The sequence below is a fragment of the Silene latifolia genome, chromosome 7 (assembly GCF_048544455.1).
Source record: "Silene latifolia isolate original U9 population chromosome 7, ASM4854445v1, whole genome shotgun sequence".
Classification (NCBI taxonomy): Eukaryota; Viridiplantae; Streptophyta; class Magnoliopsida; order Caryophyllales; family Caryophyllaceae; genus Silene; species Silene latifolia.
In genome coordinates, this window is record NC_133532.1 from 70,045,011 (window position 1) to 70,067,081 (window position 22,071).

At 42.7% G+C, this 22,071-nt stretch overlaps 1 non-coding gene and 1 pseudogene across 1 annotated transcript; both read right to left on the reverse strand.

The window, feature by feature from the left end:
- Positions 1 to 818: 818 nt before the first annotated feature.
- Positions 819 to 954, reverse strand: LOC141593388 (small nucleolar RNA R71; annotated as a pseudogene).
- An 18,870-nt stretch (positions 955 to 19,824) lies between these two features.
- LOC141593349 (small nucleolar RNA R71) lies at positions 19,825 to 19,930 on the reverse strand. The gene has a single exon (XR_012521438.1). It is a non-coding gene; the product is annotated as a small nucleolar RNA R71 (small nucleolar RNA).
- Positions 19,931 to 22,071: the final 2,141 nt, after the last annotated feature.

Consider the following 22,071-nt stretch of genomic DNA (forward strand, 5'->3'; position numbering starts at 1 on the left):
CATCACTAGTTGCAATAGAAATCTCATTTCAATACCCGTCCCTTGGGATCCGACCTTTACTTGCCTCTTTACTAATTGTAGAGTTGTTTGTGAAGCTATAAATTGTGTTTTGATTCGACCATGACCCAACTACCACATATTAATTTGTGAACACGAAACGGATTTCACATCAAAAATGGCGCCGTTGCCGGGGACGGTGTTTGTTTGATTTAGATTTCTTTTTATTGTTATTAGTTGTGTCTTTCTTCGCCTTGGGGAAGTAAAACTCCTCAAGGTTTGTTCTAATTGTTTTCATGTTGTTTGATATTTTGCATGTCTAGAAGGTTACAAGGTGATTTGTTACCTTTTGACCGTGAAATCGAAAGAACCTTGACGAAAAATAGGAGACTTGTTAGGAGGAATTTAAGAGGTATTAGTGAAGTTGTTCAACCCACTAGTGAGTTTGTCAATCCTTTCGCAATAGAAGGAGAAGAGAACCCATTACACAATACCCCACAAAATCCACCTACAATGCCTAAATTCTCGTCACACTCCGTACCCACCGAGGAGAATCTACCAAATGGTACTCCTACACCGCAACATCTAACCGGAAATTTTATTGCCAAGTCCGCCTTCATCCAATTAGTTGAGAGGAGCCAATTTGGGGGGATGCCTAGTGAGGACCCTCATTCTCATATGGAAACCTTTTGCGACTATTGTGATGCAATCTCTCAAACGGGCGTGACTCAAGACCAAATTAGATGGGTCTTATTTCCTTTTTCCTTAATCGGCACCGCGAAGCAATGGTTGAAGGGCCTTGATAAGGCCACCCTTGGAATAGATTCTTGGAAGAAGTTGGCTCTAGCTTTCTACAAAAAATTCTACCCACCGGAAAAGACTAACATGCTAAGATCTTTGTATGAAGCTTGGGAGCGGTTTAAGGGAATTTGTCGCTCATGTCCTCACCATGGACATAGCGAATGGTTTTTGGTACAACAATTTTGGAAAGGTTTATATGAAGATTCTAGGAACATTCTCAATATGGGATCAAATGGAATGTTCACCGAAGTTGATGACAATCAAACATGGAACAAGATTGAGGAAATGGCGGTCCATAACTCACAATATAGTAGACCTCGCAAGGCTACTAGAGGAGGAAAGCATGAAGTGGACTCCGTTACTCAATTGGGTGCTCAACTTAGTGCTCACATTGACACAATCAACTTGAAGTTTGAACAAGCTATGGCTAGACTTGAGGAAAACTCAAAATCATCAAAGCATCATGTTAATGCCATGACGGCATCCTCATCAATCCCAAGTGGGATATGTGAGAATTGTGGAACTTTGGGACATGACCAAGGTGAATGTAGGGGAACAAATGAACAAGTGAATGCTTTCCAAGCATACAAGAGTGGTACCCTTTATTCCAACTTTTACAATGAAAACGCCAAATTCCATCCAAATCTCTCATACAAAAGCCAAAATGTTCAAAACCCTCAAACAACATACACTCCACCACCCATGAGAAACCAAAATCAAAGACCCTTTTACAATCAAAACCAAGGTTACCAAAATCAAAATCCATACAATCACCAAAATGACCAAGGTTTTGATGTCCAAAAAGCGGTCCTCCAAATGCAAAAGAATCAACAAGAATTTTTCACTCAAATGCAAAAAGATAGCCAAGCAAAGGAAACCACCATCAACAACATTCTAGCTCACACCAAGATGTTGGAAACACAATTGACTCAACTAGCATCTTCAAGCTCACAAAGTCAAAAGGGGCAATTACGACCTCAAAGTAATCCCCCTAGACATGAAACGGTTATTGCCATTCACTTGAGAAGTGGTACAAGGTATGAAGCACCAAAGAAGCAAGTTGAGGATCAAGTTGTGGAAGCTAGTGAAAAGAAAGAAATTGTGCAAAACTCCTAAGATGGAGAATCATCAAAAGAAGAAAGTTCAAAGAAAAATTAAGACAAGGCCGAGGAGAAGGAGCCCATTGTGATTAGACTCCCTTTTCCAAGTCGTCAAGCCAAGCCCAAATTTGATGATCAACTTGGAAAGTTCATGGAAATTGTGAAGAATTTGGAAGTCTCAATTCCTTTCACGGAATTAATCAATCACGTGCCGGCCTATGCGAAATACATGAAAGATATCCTCACAAAGAAGAAGTCGATCCGGAAGCTTGAGACTATCGCCTTCACTAAGGTGAGTAGTGCAATACTTCAAGGGAGTTCACATCCAAAGTTAAAGGATCCGGGAAGCTTTTCAATACCGTGTACCATTGGCGACACAACGATCAACAAAGCCTTATGTGATCTAGGGGCTAGTGTGAGTGTCATGCCGTACTCGGTGAGTAAAAGGTTGGGGATGGGAGAGCTTAAATGCACCAACATCACACTCCAAATGGCCGATAGATCGACGAAGACACCATTAGGGATATGGGAAGATGTCCCCGTGCGAATTGGGAAGTTTTTCATCCCGGTAGACTTTGTCATTGTTGATATGGAGGAAGATTCCAACATTCCAATCATCCTAGGAAGACCTTTCCTACACACCGCGGGTGCGGTGATTGATGTGAAACATGGTGAGCTCACTCTAGAAGTGGGAGATGAAAGCATAACTTTTAATCTTGACGAGACTATGAGAGCTCCTCGTTTGCATGAACCATGTTTCATGAGTGATCATTATAACCGAAAGGATAAAAGGAAGAAATCGGAACTCCAATGGAAGAAGAAAATTGAAGATGCTCCATTCAAAGAGCAAGTGAATTGTGACAAGGAGAGCTTGCAAAGCTCATCAAAATCAATCAAGGAAGAAGAGGATGGCCTCATTGGCCAAGAGAAGAAATTGGGAGAGTTGTCTCCATCTAAGCAAGAGATTTTCAATGATCAACTTAATGAAGTTTGTGGTCTTTGGGACGACGAATTTGAAGGGATTTTTAATCCCTACATTGGTAATGCCGTCGATCAAGACCAACAACAAAGGCCAAGGTCTATTGAAGACCTCTACCATGATAATGAACAAGCCTTCGATTACTTCTTCAAGGTGTTGAGCAACATCAACAACACCTTGGACATGGCCCCTTGACATCTCATCAAGAATGAGAGTTTGGTGGAGTCCTCCCTAAACCACCACTTGTAAATATTTCTAACCCCCTAACTTACATTTCAATTCTTGTATTGCACTTTTTGTCATCTTTGGATTTTTATTTACTTTGATCAAAATAATTGTCATGTTTGAGAGAAGTGAGGGAGGGACTAACAATTTCAATTGATGTGTAGTGCTTTTAGATTAGTGTGGGGATGACAATTGCCTAGGCTATCCATGCCTAGTAGTGCCCCCACAATGAAGAACACAAGACTTGAAGAAAGAATGGGAGAATGGTAAGGGAAATGCATTGTGCACGGGTGGAACTGAATCCGTGTACACAAGGGAAGAATCCGAGCGGATTCCACAGAATCCGCCCGTCATCAGTAATCCGAGCGTATTGCAGAAAAGACGCCCGTCCTGAACTGAGCTGAATTTTGAAAATTTCTTGACTGTGACTGAATCCGGGCGTCCCGAGGAAGAATCCGCCCGTCTTGAAGAATCCGCCCGTCTTGAAAGAAAGACGTCCGTCTTTGCAGTTGAGGAAAACAAGCAAAATTTTCTAGACTGAAATCCGTCCGTCTTCAAGCAAATCCGCCCGTCCCATGTCAAGCAAATCCGAGCGTCTTCATCAGAATCCGCCCATCTTTAGGCGAGTTTTGTAAAGCCCAGAAAGAGCAGAATCCGCACGGATTGGGCAGAATCCGCACGGGTTGCCCCTGCAGATTCAAAAATTTCGGTCTCTTTAAAACCCCTCCCACCTTCATTCATTCATTCATTCATAAACACTACCCACAACATCAAAACCCTCATCCTCTGCATCACAAAAACAAAAACCCTCTACAACATTCACCAAAAACAAATCAAATCATCCTTCCAACAACAAATCAATCACCCCTTCTTCAATAAAAATCAAAACCAAGCACAAAATCTTCAACCTTTGAGTCGATTTTTGATTTCATAAAGGCAAAGCCTTTCACCTTCAAATTGATTTCGGTATACTACAAATTGAAGATTTTTCATTCTTTTCTTGGTTAGTTCATCAATGGCAAGGACTAAGGGAGCAACAAAGGCAACAAAGGCACCAAAGGCTAAGGCACTCTCACAAAGGCAAAAGGCTCTTCAACCAAAGAAAGCATTGGCTATGGTGGTAGCCACACCAAACTTGGAAGTGCAACAACAACAACAACCTTCTATGGGAGCAACAACACCTTCTACTCCGGAAATTGATCAACTTTTGCATTATCCGGAGGTAACTTTTATTTCCGATACCCATAGAAATACCTTTGTCAAGTTTTCTATGAAGTCATTACAATCCACCAAATTTATATGTGAAGATACCTTAGAAAAATTGGGTGTTCTTGAGCAAACTAGAGCCTTTTTCAATGCCATGGGGTTGAAGAAATTGTTTGAAACAAAGGAATTGACATACCTCTCGCTTACCTTGGAATTTTTGAGTTCCTTGAAAGTCACCAAAGTTGATAATAGGGAGAATCTCGAGTTTCGTCTAGCTAATGTTAGTAGACGCATTACCTTTAGGGAATTGAGTGAAATTTTGGGTCTTAGTGATGAACCGCGTTATTTTAAGAATTATGGAAAGTATGACCCCGAACCTCTTTGGGAGGCAATCTCCGGGAAGAAATTTGAGGATTTTCATGCGAGTCGTGCTCTTTTGGTCCACCATCCGGGCATAAGAGTATGGCACAAGGTCGTGGGAAACACCATAATTGCAAGGAAAGATACCAATCATTTCACCAAATTTGATTTTATTCTCCTTGAATCGGCTTTGAACATTGGAAGAGTACACACCAAGCCTTACAATTCTTTGAGGCTCTTGGTAGATAGATGGCTCAACATTGATTGTGGGAAGAAGGGCACAACCGTTATTGTCAATGGCGGCCTAGTCACTATCCTAGCTAAGCACTTTGATCCTAACTTCAATAAGGATAACAAGTACAAAGCAAAGGAGGGTGGCCATCTTGTTGATATGCATACTATGATACACAAGTTCAAATGGGTTGCCCATAACCCCCTTGACACTAAGTATGGATGGCTCACTAGTGAAGCTAGATCGTTCACCTTGCCTTCAAAGATTTGTCGTCTAAGCGTCCACCGGACCAATTATCTACTTCCCCTTTCTAAAGAGGCCGAGTATATTATTCAACAACAAAAGGGTGATCTTGAAATGCCCTCCTCTTCCATTGTCATACCACCTTACCCATTTGAATATGAAGAGTTCAATAGGAAGGAGTTGAAGCTAGAAAAGATTATGTGACTCTTCTCATGCAAGCAATGCACAAGCAAGCCTTTGAAGATCGGAAAAATGCCTACTTGGCTCAATATCCACCCCTCCTACACGTAGCTAGGCAAGGACTACTTGATCCATCTTGTCCTTTGCCTAGTTGGGCGGATAGAGAAGTCCTATTTCCGGGTGCATCTAGGGTCGTTTTGGGTGACAATGAGGTTGTCGGTAATGATGAAGAAGTTGATGATAACATTGAGGAAGAAGCAAGTGAAGGAGAAAAGGATGGTGAAGATGATGATGAGCAAGATGAGGAAGAAAGTGAAGAAGCAAATGACAAGGGAAGTGGCAATTTGGCCACTTCTAATGAGGAACGTGATGGTGATAGCATGATGGAAGATTAGCAAGCCTTGGAGACTCCTACCCTCTCATGGTTTGTCTATTTCTCTCTTTGTATTTTATTTAATTTTGATCATTGTTGGAGTAGTCCTAGCATTAGAGGACTCACACCTCGGTACCATTGAGGTGTTCTCATTTTATTGTTCCCATTTTCAAAATCCAAAATGACAAATTAGTTTCATGCATATCATACTGTGTGCATGAACTACACCCATCCTTGGACATTAGCAATAGTGTCTCACTCGGTTTGGGGAAGTTAATGCATACACAACGGGAGGTAATATAAATTATCCTCTCCGTCATAACAAAAACCATGCATCATGTAGTGTAGCTTAGTATAGATTGCATTTAGTATAGAAATCATGCATCATCTTTGCATAATTTCCATCATTTTGGCCATTGAGGACAATGCCCATATTAGTGTGGGGATGGGAATTCTAACATTTAACTCTTATTCAAAAATCCAAAAAAATTGAAAAATCTCAAAAATCATAAAAATTTGAAAATTGAAAACCCAAAAACATGTTTATTTCCTTTTGTAGTCTTGTATATATTGTCTTGTATATATTGTGTTTGTTCTATCCTTGTTCACATTGATTGACTACGCCACATCCGAGACATGAGGATATTGAAGACCGCATGGTATGATCTTTCCAATCTCCATTTTCCTCTTTATGTTAATGACTATGTGGCTTTATTTTGATTGATGCGGTATAATAATGTGAACTTAGGACTTGCATTTAGTTTATATGTCATATTAGTTGATAGAATCACTTGCATTAGGATGTTTATATTAGTTGCATCATGGCATGAAGTTGCATGTTAGAAATATTTTGAAAAATGCCTATTTAGGAACTTTGACAAGAGCAACTAAGCCATTACAAATACTTGTTCAACTTAAGACTTTGCCTACTAGAATGGTTGTAAAACACCCTAGATAGTGTCATACTAGTGTCTTTTGACCCATGACCCAAAGCCTAGTCAAGGGTTTGCATGTGAGTTACCTATCCAACCCAGTGATGCGATGTGGACTTGGTTAACTTGTCTAGGTGACCTTGTTTGACCTTGTGGTAAGGCAACCCAAAAATATTTTTCTATCAATAAGCTTGAAGTGCTCATTTCAAAGAAATTTTGTCATGTGGAAGTAATGTAATGCCAAGGAAACCTCAAATGTTATGAATTGTTGAAAGTTGAGAAATTTAAGTTGTTTTGATGGAGGCGTACCACTTCGATGTGCTTTGGTGCGGGATCCATTGAATTGGGCCCCCATACGGTTGTGAATTCGGCCGCCCAGAGACAGAGTGACTATCACCCCGAAAAGCTATTGTCTAGAGGTTAACCGATTGCCTAATAAGCGATTGGCGAAAGCAAAGGACACTAGCCCGGAAGGGACAAACCCCATCTTAAATTTTTGAAATGTGAAAGTGAAATGAGGACAATTTTGAATACTAGTCATATCCACCCATTGTGAATAAAGATTTGAGCATTTCATTCTCAAAAAGCCTTTTGTCAAGCCACTTGGTCGAGTTTGGGACGATCCATGACCTTTACTTTTGTAGAGAATTCGAGACTTGTCATGTCATATGCGACTAGCATCATAGGGATCATCATTCCACCACCATCCGATCGCTCTTGACGAAAACATTTGGAAATTGAGGACAAAAGTAGTCTAGTTTAACACCATTTGGAGGTGATTTAGTGCCATCCTCTTAGACTTAGTAATTTGTTGAACTAGTATTTGTGAAGGATTACATGCTCTTAAATTTGTTCCTCTTTAGTGTCTCCGCCACTTGATGAGGAAGTGGCTATTCTTTTTGTAGATGCATCCATTATGTGATTTTATGTGCTTAATGTTTGGATGTGTCGCCATTTTGGCAAGACCCACCTTGCCTTGCAAGAAGGCATCCTACCTCATGGTTGTCTTGTTGTGAGTTGAAGGGGCGGAGTGAGACCCGCTAATTGTCTCATATCGGCTATATTATTAGGATAGGTTAGTATTGGTCCTAGTCTTTGTCACCTCTTTACTCGGGATGAGCAAAGGTTCGGTTTGGGGATATTTGATGTGACCATAATTAGCGCATATTTAGCCCCGAATTAGCCTTGTTCCCATGCTTTTTAGTGCATATTTGGGTCATTTATTGTCTTTAGTTCTTTGTTTTGCATATTCTTTGAGATTTTGATCCCTTGGTAGGAAAGGAGTAAGAATCTTGCATTTTCATGGCAAAACGAGACTAAATTGATCGAATTCAATGACCAAGCATCAAGGAGAGACAAGATTAGAAGGCCTTTGTACATATTATAGTAGAAGAGCAATGTTGAGAAAGGATCCTTGAGTCCCCAAGGAAATCCCCAAGTAATTTATGAAGAAAAGGGAAGAAAAAAAGAAGAAGATATGTTCTTTGAGTGACAATCCGAGCGGATTGTCACCAATCCGTCCGTCTCCGCAGTTTGCACAATCCGTGCGGCTTTGTTTGAATCCGCTCGGATTCCACCTCCACAATCCGACCGGATTCCCTTGAATCCGCTCGGATTCCAACGCCAGATTCCGCCCGTCTCGACCTTATTCCGCCCGGATTCCAGCACAGCACGGATTGTCTTCTCCAAGCTACAAAGAAAGAAGCCCTTCTCTCGAAAAATACCGGCTCCTCCTTGCTCAATCTAAAAAGTGTAATTACTAGTTTAGCCCTTAGTTAACCCTAATGCATCCTCCCTAATTTCCACTATAAATACCCCATTAGTCTAATTAGAGGAGCATGTTCTTCTTATCAATAATTAGTGTAGTTAATATCAATCAAATCTCTCTTTAATATTGTAATCAAGTATTAATCAAGTTTTAATCCAAGTTTTATTTCCTTAATCTCTCTTTTGTTCATCCTTTATTTTGGGTAATTGAAGATTATTTGGGTTATTGTTGGGAGATTGACAACCTCTCAATCAAGCATTCAAGTACTTCTTTTATCTTTGCTTTATTATTGGAATCATTAGTAGGTATAATCTCTTAATCCCTTTTTAATTATTGTTAATTACTTTCATTTATTCATCATGTTTCATATTGTTGGTATGATTGACAACCTTGCTAGCATGATCAACATGATAATGAGTGAGTAGTCTCTTAGCTAGGGTTAATGGGTGATTAGGGGAAACCAACATGGGGAATGATTCATGCTTAAATTAATATGCTTTCATGTTTTATTTGCTTGCTTGTTTTGATCTCAACTCATGCACATGCTATATTTGATGAAATGCTAAGCCTATGAATCCTTGCATTTACTATCATCTTCTATCTTTTCAATGAGACTTGTAAGACATAATCCAACTCGAGTCTCATTAGACCATGCATGTTGTTGAGTAGGGAAGATTAAGTCGACTTGTAGGTGTTGTACAATCTAATCGATTCGGCTCCGGGACCCAAACTTTCCTAGGATTGTAAGATATAACCCAACTCAATCCATCACAACAATAATTGCTTGCTTATAATTTGAGAACATGTTTGTATGATCATATCCCATGATTCCCCTATGATCCCATGACACCCTAGTGCCTTTAATCAATTGTTTACACCCCTTTAATTCATCTTGCTTATTTATTTTCTTTGCTATTTTATTTTAGTGACCTTCTACATCAACCCAATTTGTGACACCCCTTAGACATCACTAGTTGCAATAAAAATCTCATTTCAATACCCGTCCCTTGGGATCCGACCTTTACTTGCCTCTTTACTAATTGTAGAGTTGTTTGTGAAGCTATAAATTGTGTTTTGATTCGACCGTGACCCAACGACCACATCTTAATTTGTGAACACGAAACGGATTTCGCATCACAGGGATACTTAGTGAGCTCATTGTACAAGTCACTATGAGGTAGCAACCTCTGCCTGAATGCCTTCACTGATGTTCCAACGTCACACCTGGGAATAGATACTTTCTCTTTGTTTAATCTTGCGAGGAATGTCCTGAGAGTTTCATCAGGCTTTTGTGTAATCCTATAAAGATCACTGGATCGCTTCTCCAACTCCCTACTACTCGCAAACTGCTGGTTGAAGTTGTTGATCAGGTTGGCAAAAGAATGGATGCTCCCAGTTGGCAGGTTGATGTACCACTGTAAAGCAGGTCCGGTCAGGGTTGTTCCAAATCCTTTACACATGCAAACTTGTCTGAACTAACTGGGAATGGATGTTGCTAATATTTTCTGTTTGTAGAGTTCCACATGATTTTGTGGATCCGTAGTTCCATCATAGATTTTCATAGACGGGACCCCAAACTTTTTGGGAAAGTCCACCTTTGCTATTTCGTCTATGAAAGGCGAATCAGCATAGCTGTCAGGGGCAACTTCTTCTTAACTGGCAGGTACTCCAGATATCTTGTCGAATTTTTCATTTAGCTTTTTGATTTTCTGGACCACTGCCATCATGATGGCTGCTGCAGATTCATCATATTTTTCATTGTCATTTTTTGGCTCACCATCGTCATCGGTATTGACGAATTTATAACCACTTGGACTCCCAAAACTGGAAAAATCAATGTTTTGATAATTGATGCAAATGGTGTTCCTGGCTGAAATCTAGAGCCTGCTCCTTGGGGTTTTTCCAATTTTTTTTTCAGAGCTGACTCAGATTCTCTTAATTGTAGGATTTCAGCCTCAGTTTGGGCTTTTTCTTTCAAGCTTTCCAACTCAGCTATTTGTTGGAGGGCTGCATTCAATTGTTCTTCAACGGTAGGCTGGGCCATTTTTGTAGGATATTTGGATTTTGTAGGATGAGGAAAAAAGATTTAAAGAGCTAGATGCCCCACGGTGGGCGCCAATTGTTTTGTGTGGATTTTGCGCAAGGCGAAATGAGGTTGGGGATAGATTTAGGCAGGGTTAACTAGCTCTAATTTATGTGTGACTTAGATTGAGAGGGTATAATGCAAGAAAGTAAAGTACGATAAAAGAATAACAATAAGACAAAGAATTTTGTACGTGGAAAACCCTTAAATGGGAAAAAACCACGGGCACCAAGGCAGGAGAGGGTTTCACTATTATATTGATTATTTAGCACAATGGAACGTAATTAGCTTATAAGTTGCGAGAGAATATTGTATGCTTGAATTTGTCTTGTGTATGTCTTCTGTCTTCAAATGATTTCCTTATGCTTCCTATATAATGATATGCTGAACGGCTGATTAGTCTCACCATTAATGCCAAATATTCTGCCATAATTACCCCCAATAATACCCATTATTACGTCCTTAATTGCTGCCTTAATTGTAGAATCTTCTTAATTAATGATGCGCGTGTATTCTTCTTATAATATGATTTCCTGGTTTAATATCGTCCTGATATTTTCACCGTTGTCCTCTCCATGGCCTGGCGCCTATCTTCATGTGTCCTGGTAGCTTGACATCCTGACACCCTGACAGTCAGGCCAAGGCAAGATATTAATCAGGGATATCCGCGGATTTCCAGGCCCAACACGTTCCGACTCAACCTAAATGCAAAAATAAACGTGATATTTTTTGAATTTTTATAAATTTTTAATTTTTGCGATTTTTGAATGTAAGATTAAAAACAACAATGCATGCAAAATTAAACGTGCAAACTTAATTACAATAAAACATTATGCAGACACAGGTATGGATGCATACCCTCCCCAAACCAACCCGTACAATGCCCTCAATGTACCAAAAATAGGGAAAGGAAACGAAAACTGAAGAGGAAGAAGAGGGTAGCCTCGGAAAACTTAGAAGATATCGCGAATTAACGACCTCCTTAAACCAGCCAGCAACATGGGAGGTCATAAACAGCCCCGTAATAACCTCGCAGGACTCTAGTCAAAGCAGCAGTACTCGATCGAAATAAATGACATGATACGTGCATTTTGTATAATCTTTTTAGCCTATTTTAGCACTTATTTCTATGTACTTTCGTATTGTTTATATTGCATTTTGCCCCCGGATTGGCTACTGTTTGGGCTAAAAATAGCACAATAAAGAAGGCCCATTGGATAAGTTAAAGATTATGAAAGAAGACGTAAGGAGGAAGGGAGCCCGCGGTCACGAAAAGGGGAGATGGGCTTAAGAAGGATCAAGAGCCCGTCATAGAAGGTGCCCGCGTTAAGGAAAGGAGTGTTAGGGAGAAGTCGGGGAGAAGTTAGGGAGAAGTAAGGGAGATTGGGGAGAATTGGTAAAAGTGTTCGGGTTTGGAAAGAAGTCCTTATGGAAATAATACTCCCTTTCCATATTCGAGGTATGACACGTCTAGGGTTCTTACACTATAAATAGCCAAGGAAGCAAATCAAGAAGGACATTCAACACACATCCGTATTCATTCATACAACAATATTCAAGATCACATCTCGGCAAATAATATACGCTCATTCTGGATCTTGCAGGCTGACGCCTAGAGCCAGCAGGATTAGCTTCGTGCCATAATTGTAATCATCCTCCAATTCATATAGTGCAATATTTGGCAGGGTACCGTCCCTCCCGCAGTTGTTCCCACATCGCGTTTTCCGCGTCACCAAAATCTTGCGTGTCAATTTACTTTACGCACTTTATTTTCCTATTTACTTATTAACATACGAATCATCATACAATCGACCAACGAATATAGACTACATTGACCCTAATTAATCGATTTGGGTAAAAATACCTAAACAGTTTGGCGCCCACCGTGGGGCCTTGTGGTCGTCAATCGTTGATATTCTAGATATACAATGGAAAAGCAAGTATCTGAAGCCATGTCAGGGAGCAGGCAACCATCGCCACCACCACCGTCTACCCAAAGTCCAACATCGACAGTGGCCACACAGGCTCCCGGACATACCTCAAGAATCATACCGACAACAAAAGCCTCTCTACCTCCCAGGACCCCTGCTGTCTCAACTCAGATCAGATCAGACAAAGGAACGTCAAGCTTAGGCGTCACTCCGCCGCCCAGTCCCACGCAGATCCTGCTCGCCGGCATGGAAAATCTTCAGAAAGCTATGGAAAACATGAGAGAAGACCAAAGGAGAGCAGATGCTGAGGTAAGAAGGAGAGACAGAGAGCTCTGGGCATAAATTGATCTCTTGAAGCAGCAATCCCGCACTCCAGCAAACATGACAGGTGAAGGAAGATTTCCCTTGGTATATCTGACACAAGGAGCAGCAGGCAGCAGGCAAATACCAGCTGAAATAATTACAAGATTGGATTTGGCTACGACACTATCAGATGGAAGGATAACCCACGAGGGTTAGGATACCTCACACCAGATAGCTGGCAGCCAGCTAGCTGCGTAGGGATACAAACAGGTGGCCTCCCCGTCGGCGATCATGCAAAGAATCGATCGACACACTGTAGCAGATTCGAGTCAAACCAAAGCAAGTGAAGCGCGCGAGGGGACAATCGTTGCCACAACCCCTCGGCGGCGGAACTTATCAGAATCTTCAAGAGCCCGGATCAGGAGGAATTATGCAGACAGCTGACAGGCGGACCCTAGATTCAGCCAATATAACTAATCAACAGTACTTGGAACTAAAGGAGATGCTGAGCAGGGTTCTAGGGCTACCACCCCCACTCGAGAAAGCAGCTCTAGACAGTTATGCCGACTCACCATTCGTGGACACCATATCCATCACAGCTATGCCAAAGGGATTCACAAACCCAAATATGCCTCTATTTTGGCACAAAGAGACCCCTTTGATCATATCACCAAAGTATATGAAAAAAAAAATGATGGTAATAACGGCTATAGGACAAGTTAAGGAGGCCTCGCATGTGCAAAGGATTCGCGTCCACCTTAACAGACCCGGACTTCGATGGTTTGTAAGCCTGCCCAACAGGTCGATATCTACATTCGTCGAATTGGTGAACATTTACTCAACATTCGCAAAGCAGAAAGCCACGAAGCATGCGGGAGACCCATTAGAATCGTCCAGGGGGGAGAGAGCATTGGAGAATACAATACCAGATTTAACAATGAGAAGGTAGCAGTGCGAGAATGTGATATCTCAACAAAGTAGAAGCCTTGAAGAGGCCTCCACCACGACTCCGACCTATACAAGCGGTGACTATGCATCCCCGCCATAGTTTGGCGATGCGGGAAAAGGCGACTCGCGATCGACCGGGAGGAAGATATCCTAGCGAGCCGCACAGAGCACACCGAGTATTTCTAGTACTTGGTAGTGGAGAAATCGGGAAGAAAGCAAACCAACAACAGGAAGGACGAGAGATACATGCCATACAGGAGGGGAGTCAACAGAATCGAGGAAAACCAGCTACTCCCCACCCTGGCAGAATATGGATTCACTACAGGTATCGGAGGAATCTTGAAGGCACTCAGAGAGATGGGAGATGGGGTCAGGTGGTCCAACCCACCAGTAGGAGAGCAAGCTTGGAGAAAGGATAGCAAGAAGAAGTGTGAGTTCCATCGTGATATCGGACACAACGCTGAGGATTGCTACACATTGAGGAGAGAGATCAAGCGCCTGTACGAACAAGGAAAGCTGAGCCACCAGTTACCACGTGGGGGCAAGCAGCAGGATAAGGTAGGTTCTGCCAAGCCGGCAGACCCACCCACATGCACTAAAATTATAAACGTGATAACAGGCGGCTCAGACTTAAGCAGCCTGAGATACTCAGCAGCCAAGAGACATGCCACCGAAATCAAAGGAGACAGGCCAGCTAATTCTTGTAGAATTTCTCATAGCGACCTGCCAGCAGTAAGATTTGATGAAGGAGATACATACGATGAACAAGAACACCATGACACACTTATTATCACCTTGTCGATGGCCAATTGCACAGTAAGAAAGGTCTTGGTAGATACAGGAAGCTCGGTCAACTTAATCATGCTGAAAACCATAGAGAACATGGGATTCAGCGAGAAGGATTTCTGAGAAGAAGACTATTCCGCTACTGGCTTCGGCGGAGAAAATTGACGGCTCGCTAGGGGAGATAATCATCCCCACCTATGTGGGAGGAGTCAACAAGAAAGTCAGGTACCTGATTATAGATGGCCCCTCTACTTACAATGTCATCCTAGGAAGACCATGGCTGCACCAGATGAAAGCAGTCCCTTCAACATATCACCAGTCCATAAAGTTCCCCACCTCATGGGGAGTAGAAACGATAAGAGGAGATTATGAGGAATCTAGAGGCTGCTATAAGAAGGCACTCAAGTGCACTGCCAGCCCTCCCGCATAGCAATTACAGAAGCAGCCTATCCAGGATGAATACATCGAACCCCCAACAGAAGAGCTGGATCAGATTAACCTGGACAAGCTACACCCAGAGAGAACCGTGCTCATTGGAGCGGGATGTACAGGAAGCTTACGACACCAGTTAGTCAAGTTCTTACAAGATAACATGGATTGCTTTGCATGGTCACATGATGATATGATAGGCATAGATCCATCCATCATAACACATAAGCTTAGCGTGGACCCAAAGTGTAACCCATCCAGTAGAGAAGGAGAAAGTTTGCAGCAGAGAGAAATAAGGTAATCAACCAGGAAGTAGACAGCCTGCTAGCAGCAAAGAAGATAAGATAAGTGAAATACCCATAATGGTTGTCTAATGTAGTGGTGGTGCTTAAAAAGAATGGGAAGTGGATAGTATGTGTGGACTTCACTGATCTAAAAAAAGCATGTCCTAATGATCCATTCCCGCTGCCTCATATTGATGCAATGGTGGATGCAACAGCTGGACACAAGATGTTAACATTTCTGGATGCGTGGAGTGGATACAATCAGACCAAGATGGATCCTGCAGATCAAGAGAAGACAACATTTATGTCCGAAAGAGGAATATATTGCTACAACGTCATGCCGTTCGGCCTAAAGAACGCAGGCTCCACATATCAAAGTTTGGTTAACATAATGTTCAAAGAGCAGATAGGAAGAACAATGGAGGTGTATATTGATGACATGGTGGTGAAATCAGAGAAGGCCAAAGATCATATGCGTCATCTGGCAGAAACATTCAGCACCCTCAGGGAATACAAGATGAAATTAAACCCATCTAAATGCACCTTCGGGGTATCTTCTGGCGAGTTCTTAGGCTATATTGTAACTCAAAGAGGAATAGAAGCCAACATCGAACACATCAAAGCTGTCTTACAGCTGGAACCACCCGAGAAACCGAAGTATGTTCAAAGACTAGCTGGAAAGGTAGCAGCCCTGAACAGGTTCATTTCAAGATCTTCAGACAAATGCAGGATATTTTACGACGTACTAAGGAAAAGCCAGAAGTTTCAATGGACCGCTGAACACGAGCAAGCCTTGAGAGACCGAAGCACTATCTCAATGACCAGCCTTCTTTGTCAAAACCAAAGCCATGAGAACCATTATTCCTATACCTAGGTGTCACAGAAGTAGCAGTGAGTGCTGTCTTGGTCAGAGAGCAAGAAAAAGAGTAGAGGCCAGTATACTACGTAAGTAAGTCTCTGCTGCCGGCAGAGACCAGGTACACATCTCTTGAAAAGTTAGTACTAGCATTGGTAGTAGCATCTCGCAATTTGCGTCCCTATTTTGAGTCACACATCATACATGTTGTGACAAACTACCCGGTAAAAGCTATCATGAGGAGGCCTGAGCTATTATGAAGAATTGCTAAATGGTCTGTACACCTCAGTGGATACGACATCCAATACGACAGGAACAAGAATCAAATCACAGCATGGCCGAATTCGTGTCGACTTGGTCCGGCCATCCGAATCGCGCGATACCGAGATCCTCACTTTAGAAGGAAGCAAGCGATGAAGTCCGCGGATGCATATCGACGGAGCCTCCAACCAAAGGGGGGCAGGTGTAGGATTAATTCTGCGATCACCAAAGGGAGATCTGATAGCGCAAGCCGTAAGATGTGAATTCAAGCCAACCAACAATGAAACAGAGTACGAGGCCTTGATATTGGGAATGAAGCTAGCTCGGAGTCGGGGTCGGACACTGCTCATATCCGGTGACTCCTGTTAATAGTCAACCACGTGAATGATGAATTTATAGCCAGAGATTCGAAGATGATAGCATACCTAAAAGTAGCAAAGGAGTTGAAACAAAAATTCGAAACTTGCAAGCTTAAACAGGTCCCTAGAGATCATAACGTGGAAGTAGACGCCCTAGCAACCCTGGGGGCAACATTCAAGCCAACAGAGCTATCCAGCATTCCAATAGCACATATGCTGGAACCTTCTATCCAGAAGGCAGACGAAATAGACAGGGGTGAACTGGAGGATCCACAAAGCGAAGAGGAAATCAGCGATTCTGAGAGGAAGGTGAGAGCTCTCGGTCAAACAGGCAGACGCCCGACCAGGAAGCCGATCCAGGAGACGACTGGCGCACACCTTACCTAGACTGGCTGCGCCATAACAAGCTACCGGATAATAAGAGGGAAGTAAGAGCTTTTAGAATAAAAGCCTCCAGATTAATACTTATTGATGATATATTATTCAGAAAATCGCTAGCAGGCCCCTACCTACGGTGCCTGGACAAGGAAGAATCACAAACTGTGTTACATGCTCTCCACAGTGGCGAATGTGGAAACCATGTAGGGGGCAGGAGTCTGGCAAATAAAGCACTCAGAACGGGATATTATTGGCCTTCAATGAAAGCAGATGCAGTAGGGTATGCACGAAGATGTGATGCCTGCCAGCGCTCAGCACCCATGATCCACCAACCAGCAGAGCCTCTGCACCCAATCATCTCTCCTTGGCCATTCATGGCATAAGGCATGGACATAGTAGGCCCCCTACCATGGGCCACAAGAAACAGAACCTGGATGCTAGCAATGACAGATTACTTCTCCAAGTGGATAGAGGCAGAAGCATTCACGGAGGTAAAAGACAAGAAAGTCATTTCATTCATAAAACGAAACATCGTTTGTAGATTTGGTATCCCATCAGAAATCATATGTGACAATGGCTCACAATTCATCTCCAACGATACCGAAGGATACTGTGCCATGTGGAATATCACCTTAAAAAAGTCAGCACCTAGGACTCCAAAGTCCAATGGACAAGCTGAATATAACAATAAAATCATTATGGACAATCTGAGAAGGACGTTACAGGAGTTAGGAGGAAAGTGGGCAGATGAATTGCCACTAGTGTTATGGTCAGACAGAACAACGCCAAAGATAGCAACAGGTCAAACACCCTTCAGCCTGGTGTTTGGCGCGGAAGCGGTCATTCCATCGAAGTTCTAGTTCCCACTCACAGGTATGAAAATATGACGAGGAACCGAACAATGCGAGAGATGACCGAAGCCGGACACAATTGACGAGCTGCGAGCAAGCGCAAAAATCCGTCTGGCCGCCTACAAACGATCGGTGGCCGGGAGTTACAACAAGAATGTGAAAGTCAGGCTTCTGGAGGTAGGAGACCTGGTTCTCCGAGAGGTGTTTCAAAACACCAAAAATCGAAAAGCAGGCAAATTCGCCTACAAATGGGAAGGACCATACCAGGTAGAAGGAGTTGTTGGCCATGGCGCATACAGACTGATGACTATGGACGGTCAAATCATACAACGCCCATGGAACATTCTTAACCTGAAGAGATATTACTTTTAATAATAAGTAAAATTTAGCTTTAGAATAATGTACTATGAGAAGCCAAATCATTTTTAAAGATAAAATAAAATTTCGGTAGTAGGCATACTACCAGTTTCACTCTTATTTCTGGTATCTTTAAGTTATTTTTAAACTTTAAACTGCTATTGGATGGTGTGGTCTGGCAGCGTCCTGGGACCACAATTGCTCTGGTACCCCATGAGATGGCGACAAGTACTTCACATCATTTTAATAGATTTTCTTATTTTCAGGCTTCTCTAAATACATCACTTTGAATTCTGGTATCTATGGTACTTTGAAAGGATGTCTAGCAGGACTGTCAACTGCCAACGCGGGGTGACAAGGCACACGACAGTCCAACATGCCCAACCTATTTTCTCCACAAGGAGCACCCTCACCAGGCGGACTGTGAAACATACGAAAGGGAGCCTGGTTGACAGTTGAATACGCTTATCCAGCTACCCCTGATACCACCCCCTGGACGTAGCTCGCACTAATCGCACTTAATTAGGGCCCCAACATGCATGCAAAAACGAACATGGAACGTAGGGATATCTGCGCTACCAGAATACTAGAACGTCTCCATTTGGTCCTATAATGACGATAAACTTGCCTCAATGACGCCCCTGCTGGCATAAAACGAGATGAACAAACCTTGCGTCATGAACAAGGTTAAGTAGTCCAAAACTGCGGCATACGCCTAAATCAGCCATCCGGCTGACACGGTAGCTAGCTTGGTCTGGATCAGCCTTTTCAGGCTGACCAGGCTGGTCTAAATCAGCCTCCTAGATTGACACGGCCACTCCTCCTTACATTGCAGCATACGCCTAAATCAGCCATCAGACTGACACGACAGCTAGCTGAGTCAGAACGTTATCCTTTTCAGGGTGACAAGACTCGCCTAAATCAGTCAAGCAGACTGACACGGCATAAACTTCCTAAAAACAGGGAAGATAAACAACAAACACACGATATGTAAGCTAAAACCTTGCCAAACTATGACAAGGGGCATTTCAAAATATGGCCAAAAATACGGCCCCAAGTTTAACCGCCACCCTGGCGGAGCAAACACAAGAACAAGTTTAAAACTTACAAAGTCTGCCACCTCTGGGCCAGACTGCCAAAAAAGTTCATCAAAGTACCATTTCCTATTTACAGAAGATCAATCTTTATGAGAATATAATCTCAGTTCTGTAAACCAACCATTAAAGATGCCGAATATTGCAAGTCATTCGGAGCCTAAAGCATCATCCATTCCTAAAGGTTTCAATCTCCAGACTGAAGATGGGAATACTTTTGACATCCGTCCATCCTATATCAATCTGGTGGAGAGAAATCTCTTTAGAGTTGTGGCAGGTGAAGACCCGAGGAAGTATATGGAGGTCTTTACGGACTACTGTTCTACTATCCCCGCCACGAATGGGGTAACTCAAGACAAGATTAAGGAGGTGCTGTTTCCTTTTTCTTTGACTGACTCAGCCACGGAGTGGCTGACTGAATTGGACCGTACATCCGCAGGGGTTACTAACTGGGAGACCCTTGCTCTTGCTTTTTATAAGAGATATTTTCCTCCGCAGCGCACTAATCAGCTGAGGGCCAAGATCACTAGTTTCAAGCAGGCACCTGATGAGGCCTTCTATGAAGCTTGGTTCCGGTTCAAGAGGTTGGTGAGGTCTCTTCCTCACCATGGTTTTGATCCGTGGTTCTTTTCCAATCAGTTCTACAATGGGATGTACGATGATCACAGAGCCATACTTGATGCTTCATCCAACGGACGATTTCAAAAGAATATCGATGATGATAAGAGAAGGGCTATTATTGAAGAGATGGCAACCCACTTTTCTGAGTCTGGGAACCCGAGGGATGGTATTAGAACAGTTCATGCAGTCGATAAGCAAGTTGTGGCTCAGCTGGAAGCCATGAATACTAGGTTTGATAAGTTGGAGCTGCATTCTGCTGGGGAGCCTCAGACGGTTCATTTACCTACTAGAGGAGAAACCGTCACATGTGAGAGGTGTGGGAGCAACGACGGTCATACTGCTATTTGCTGTTTTACAGAGAAGGAACGGGTCCTTGCTTTTCAACAATACAGGCAATGAGGGGGTTCCTATTATAATAACCAAGGGGCAGTCCATCCCAATTTGAGGTGGACAAGTCAAAATATGCTCAATCCTACCCCTTCTCCGCAGCAGCAGCAGCCATATGTCCCTCCTCATAAGGCTCAACAAGGCTTTCAGAAGCCTCCTTCCTTTCCTACACCGAACCAAGGTGCATCATCTTCTGGTGAGTAAGTGAGATATGTGAGTTGAAGATGATGTTTCAGTCTTTGACAAAGCAGTGGCAACTGAGTGACCAGCAAAAAGATGTGTCCATCAAGTCACTTGAAACTCAAGTTGCTCAGTTAGCCGCGAACCAGTCCACAAAGAAATCGGGTCATTTACCATCACAAACTGATAAAAGTCCACAAGAAACGGTAAATTTAATTAATTTAAGGAACGGTCGTTCATATGAGGGACCGGAATTGCTGAAATCAGACCCGAGGAAGGTAATTACTGCTGATGAACAGTGTTCTATTGAAGAAAAAGAGTTGACGACAAAGAAAGTACTCGATCGACTAATTTTTGGGGGTCGATCGAGTAAAAATACTGAAGAAAGGACTCGATCGAGTGGAATTTCTGCTCAATCGAGTGAACAGGAAAAAGAAGAGCACGATCGAGTAAATAAAACTGCTCGATCGAATGATTTTGTTGAAGATTCTACTCGATCGAGTGATATTTTTGCTCGATCGAGTGCTGCTAACAAAGAAGACATTGATCGAGAGCCTGCTAGTGCTCGATCGAGTGAAACATCTTCTGAAAGACCTCGTTCGAGAGGAAAGAAGTCTCGTTCGAAGGATTTAGAGCTTGATCCGGCTGATACATTGGAAGAGCGGAACAAGGGGCTCGAGATACCCATCACGGTGCCCTTCCCCGAGGCATTTGCAGAGTATTAAGGCTAATCAACAATTCGACAAATTTGCCGAACTCCTGAAAAGCTTGCAAGTCACTGTGGCATTCGCCGAATTTCTGACACAGGTACCCTCTTACCTTAAATTTATGAAAGAAATTTTATCATGTAAGAGGCACATTAACGACCATGAGACGGTAGCTTTGACCGAGGTAGGGACAACCCTAATTCAGAATAAGTTACCTCCAAACAGTCAGACCCGGGTAGTTTTTCGATTCTGTGTCACATTGGTACCCACATAATTAATAACGCGTTATGCAATCTTGGCGCTAGCGTGAGTGTCTTACCGCTGTCTCTTGCTAAGAGACTTGGTTTAACGAAGTTTAATTGCCCAAATATGACTGTTCAGATGGCCGACCGTAGTATATCACGACCGTTATGTGTCATAGAAGACATACCTGTTAAGATCGGGAGGTTCTTTATTCCCGTTGACTTCGTTGTACTTGACATCCCCGAAGATACCCATACCCCTATCATTTTAGGGAGACCATTTTTATTCACTGCCCGTGCAGTGATACACGTCGGGGGCAAACATTGACTTTTCAGGTTGGGGACGAGGAATTGATATTCCATCAGTCTAAGTCCCGAAGGGCTCCCATGCAAGCTCAACCTTGCAATGCCCTATCTTATACTGACCCTCTTACTGACACTCCAAATGAAAATTTGAAATATTGTGCTACTATCGTGACCCCTCCGCCTCAGATTGAGAGCAAAAAGGAGGAAAGTTCGTCTGTTTTCCTTGCTGCAGGTACAGATGAAAATAATGAAGGAGCTGTCAATGGTTATTGTGCGATTAATGTCAGTCAAAGTGGCAGCGATGATGTTAAA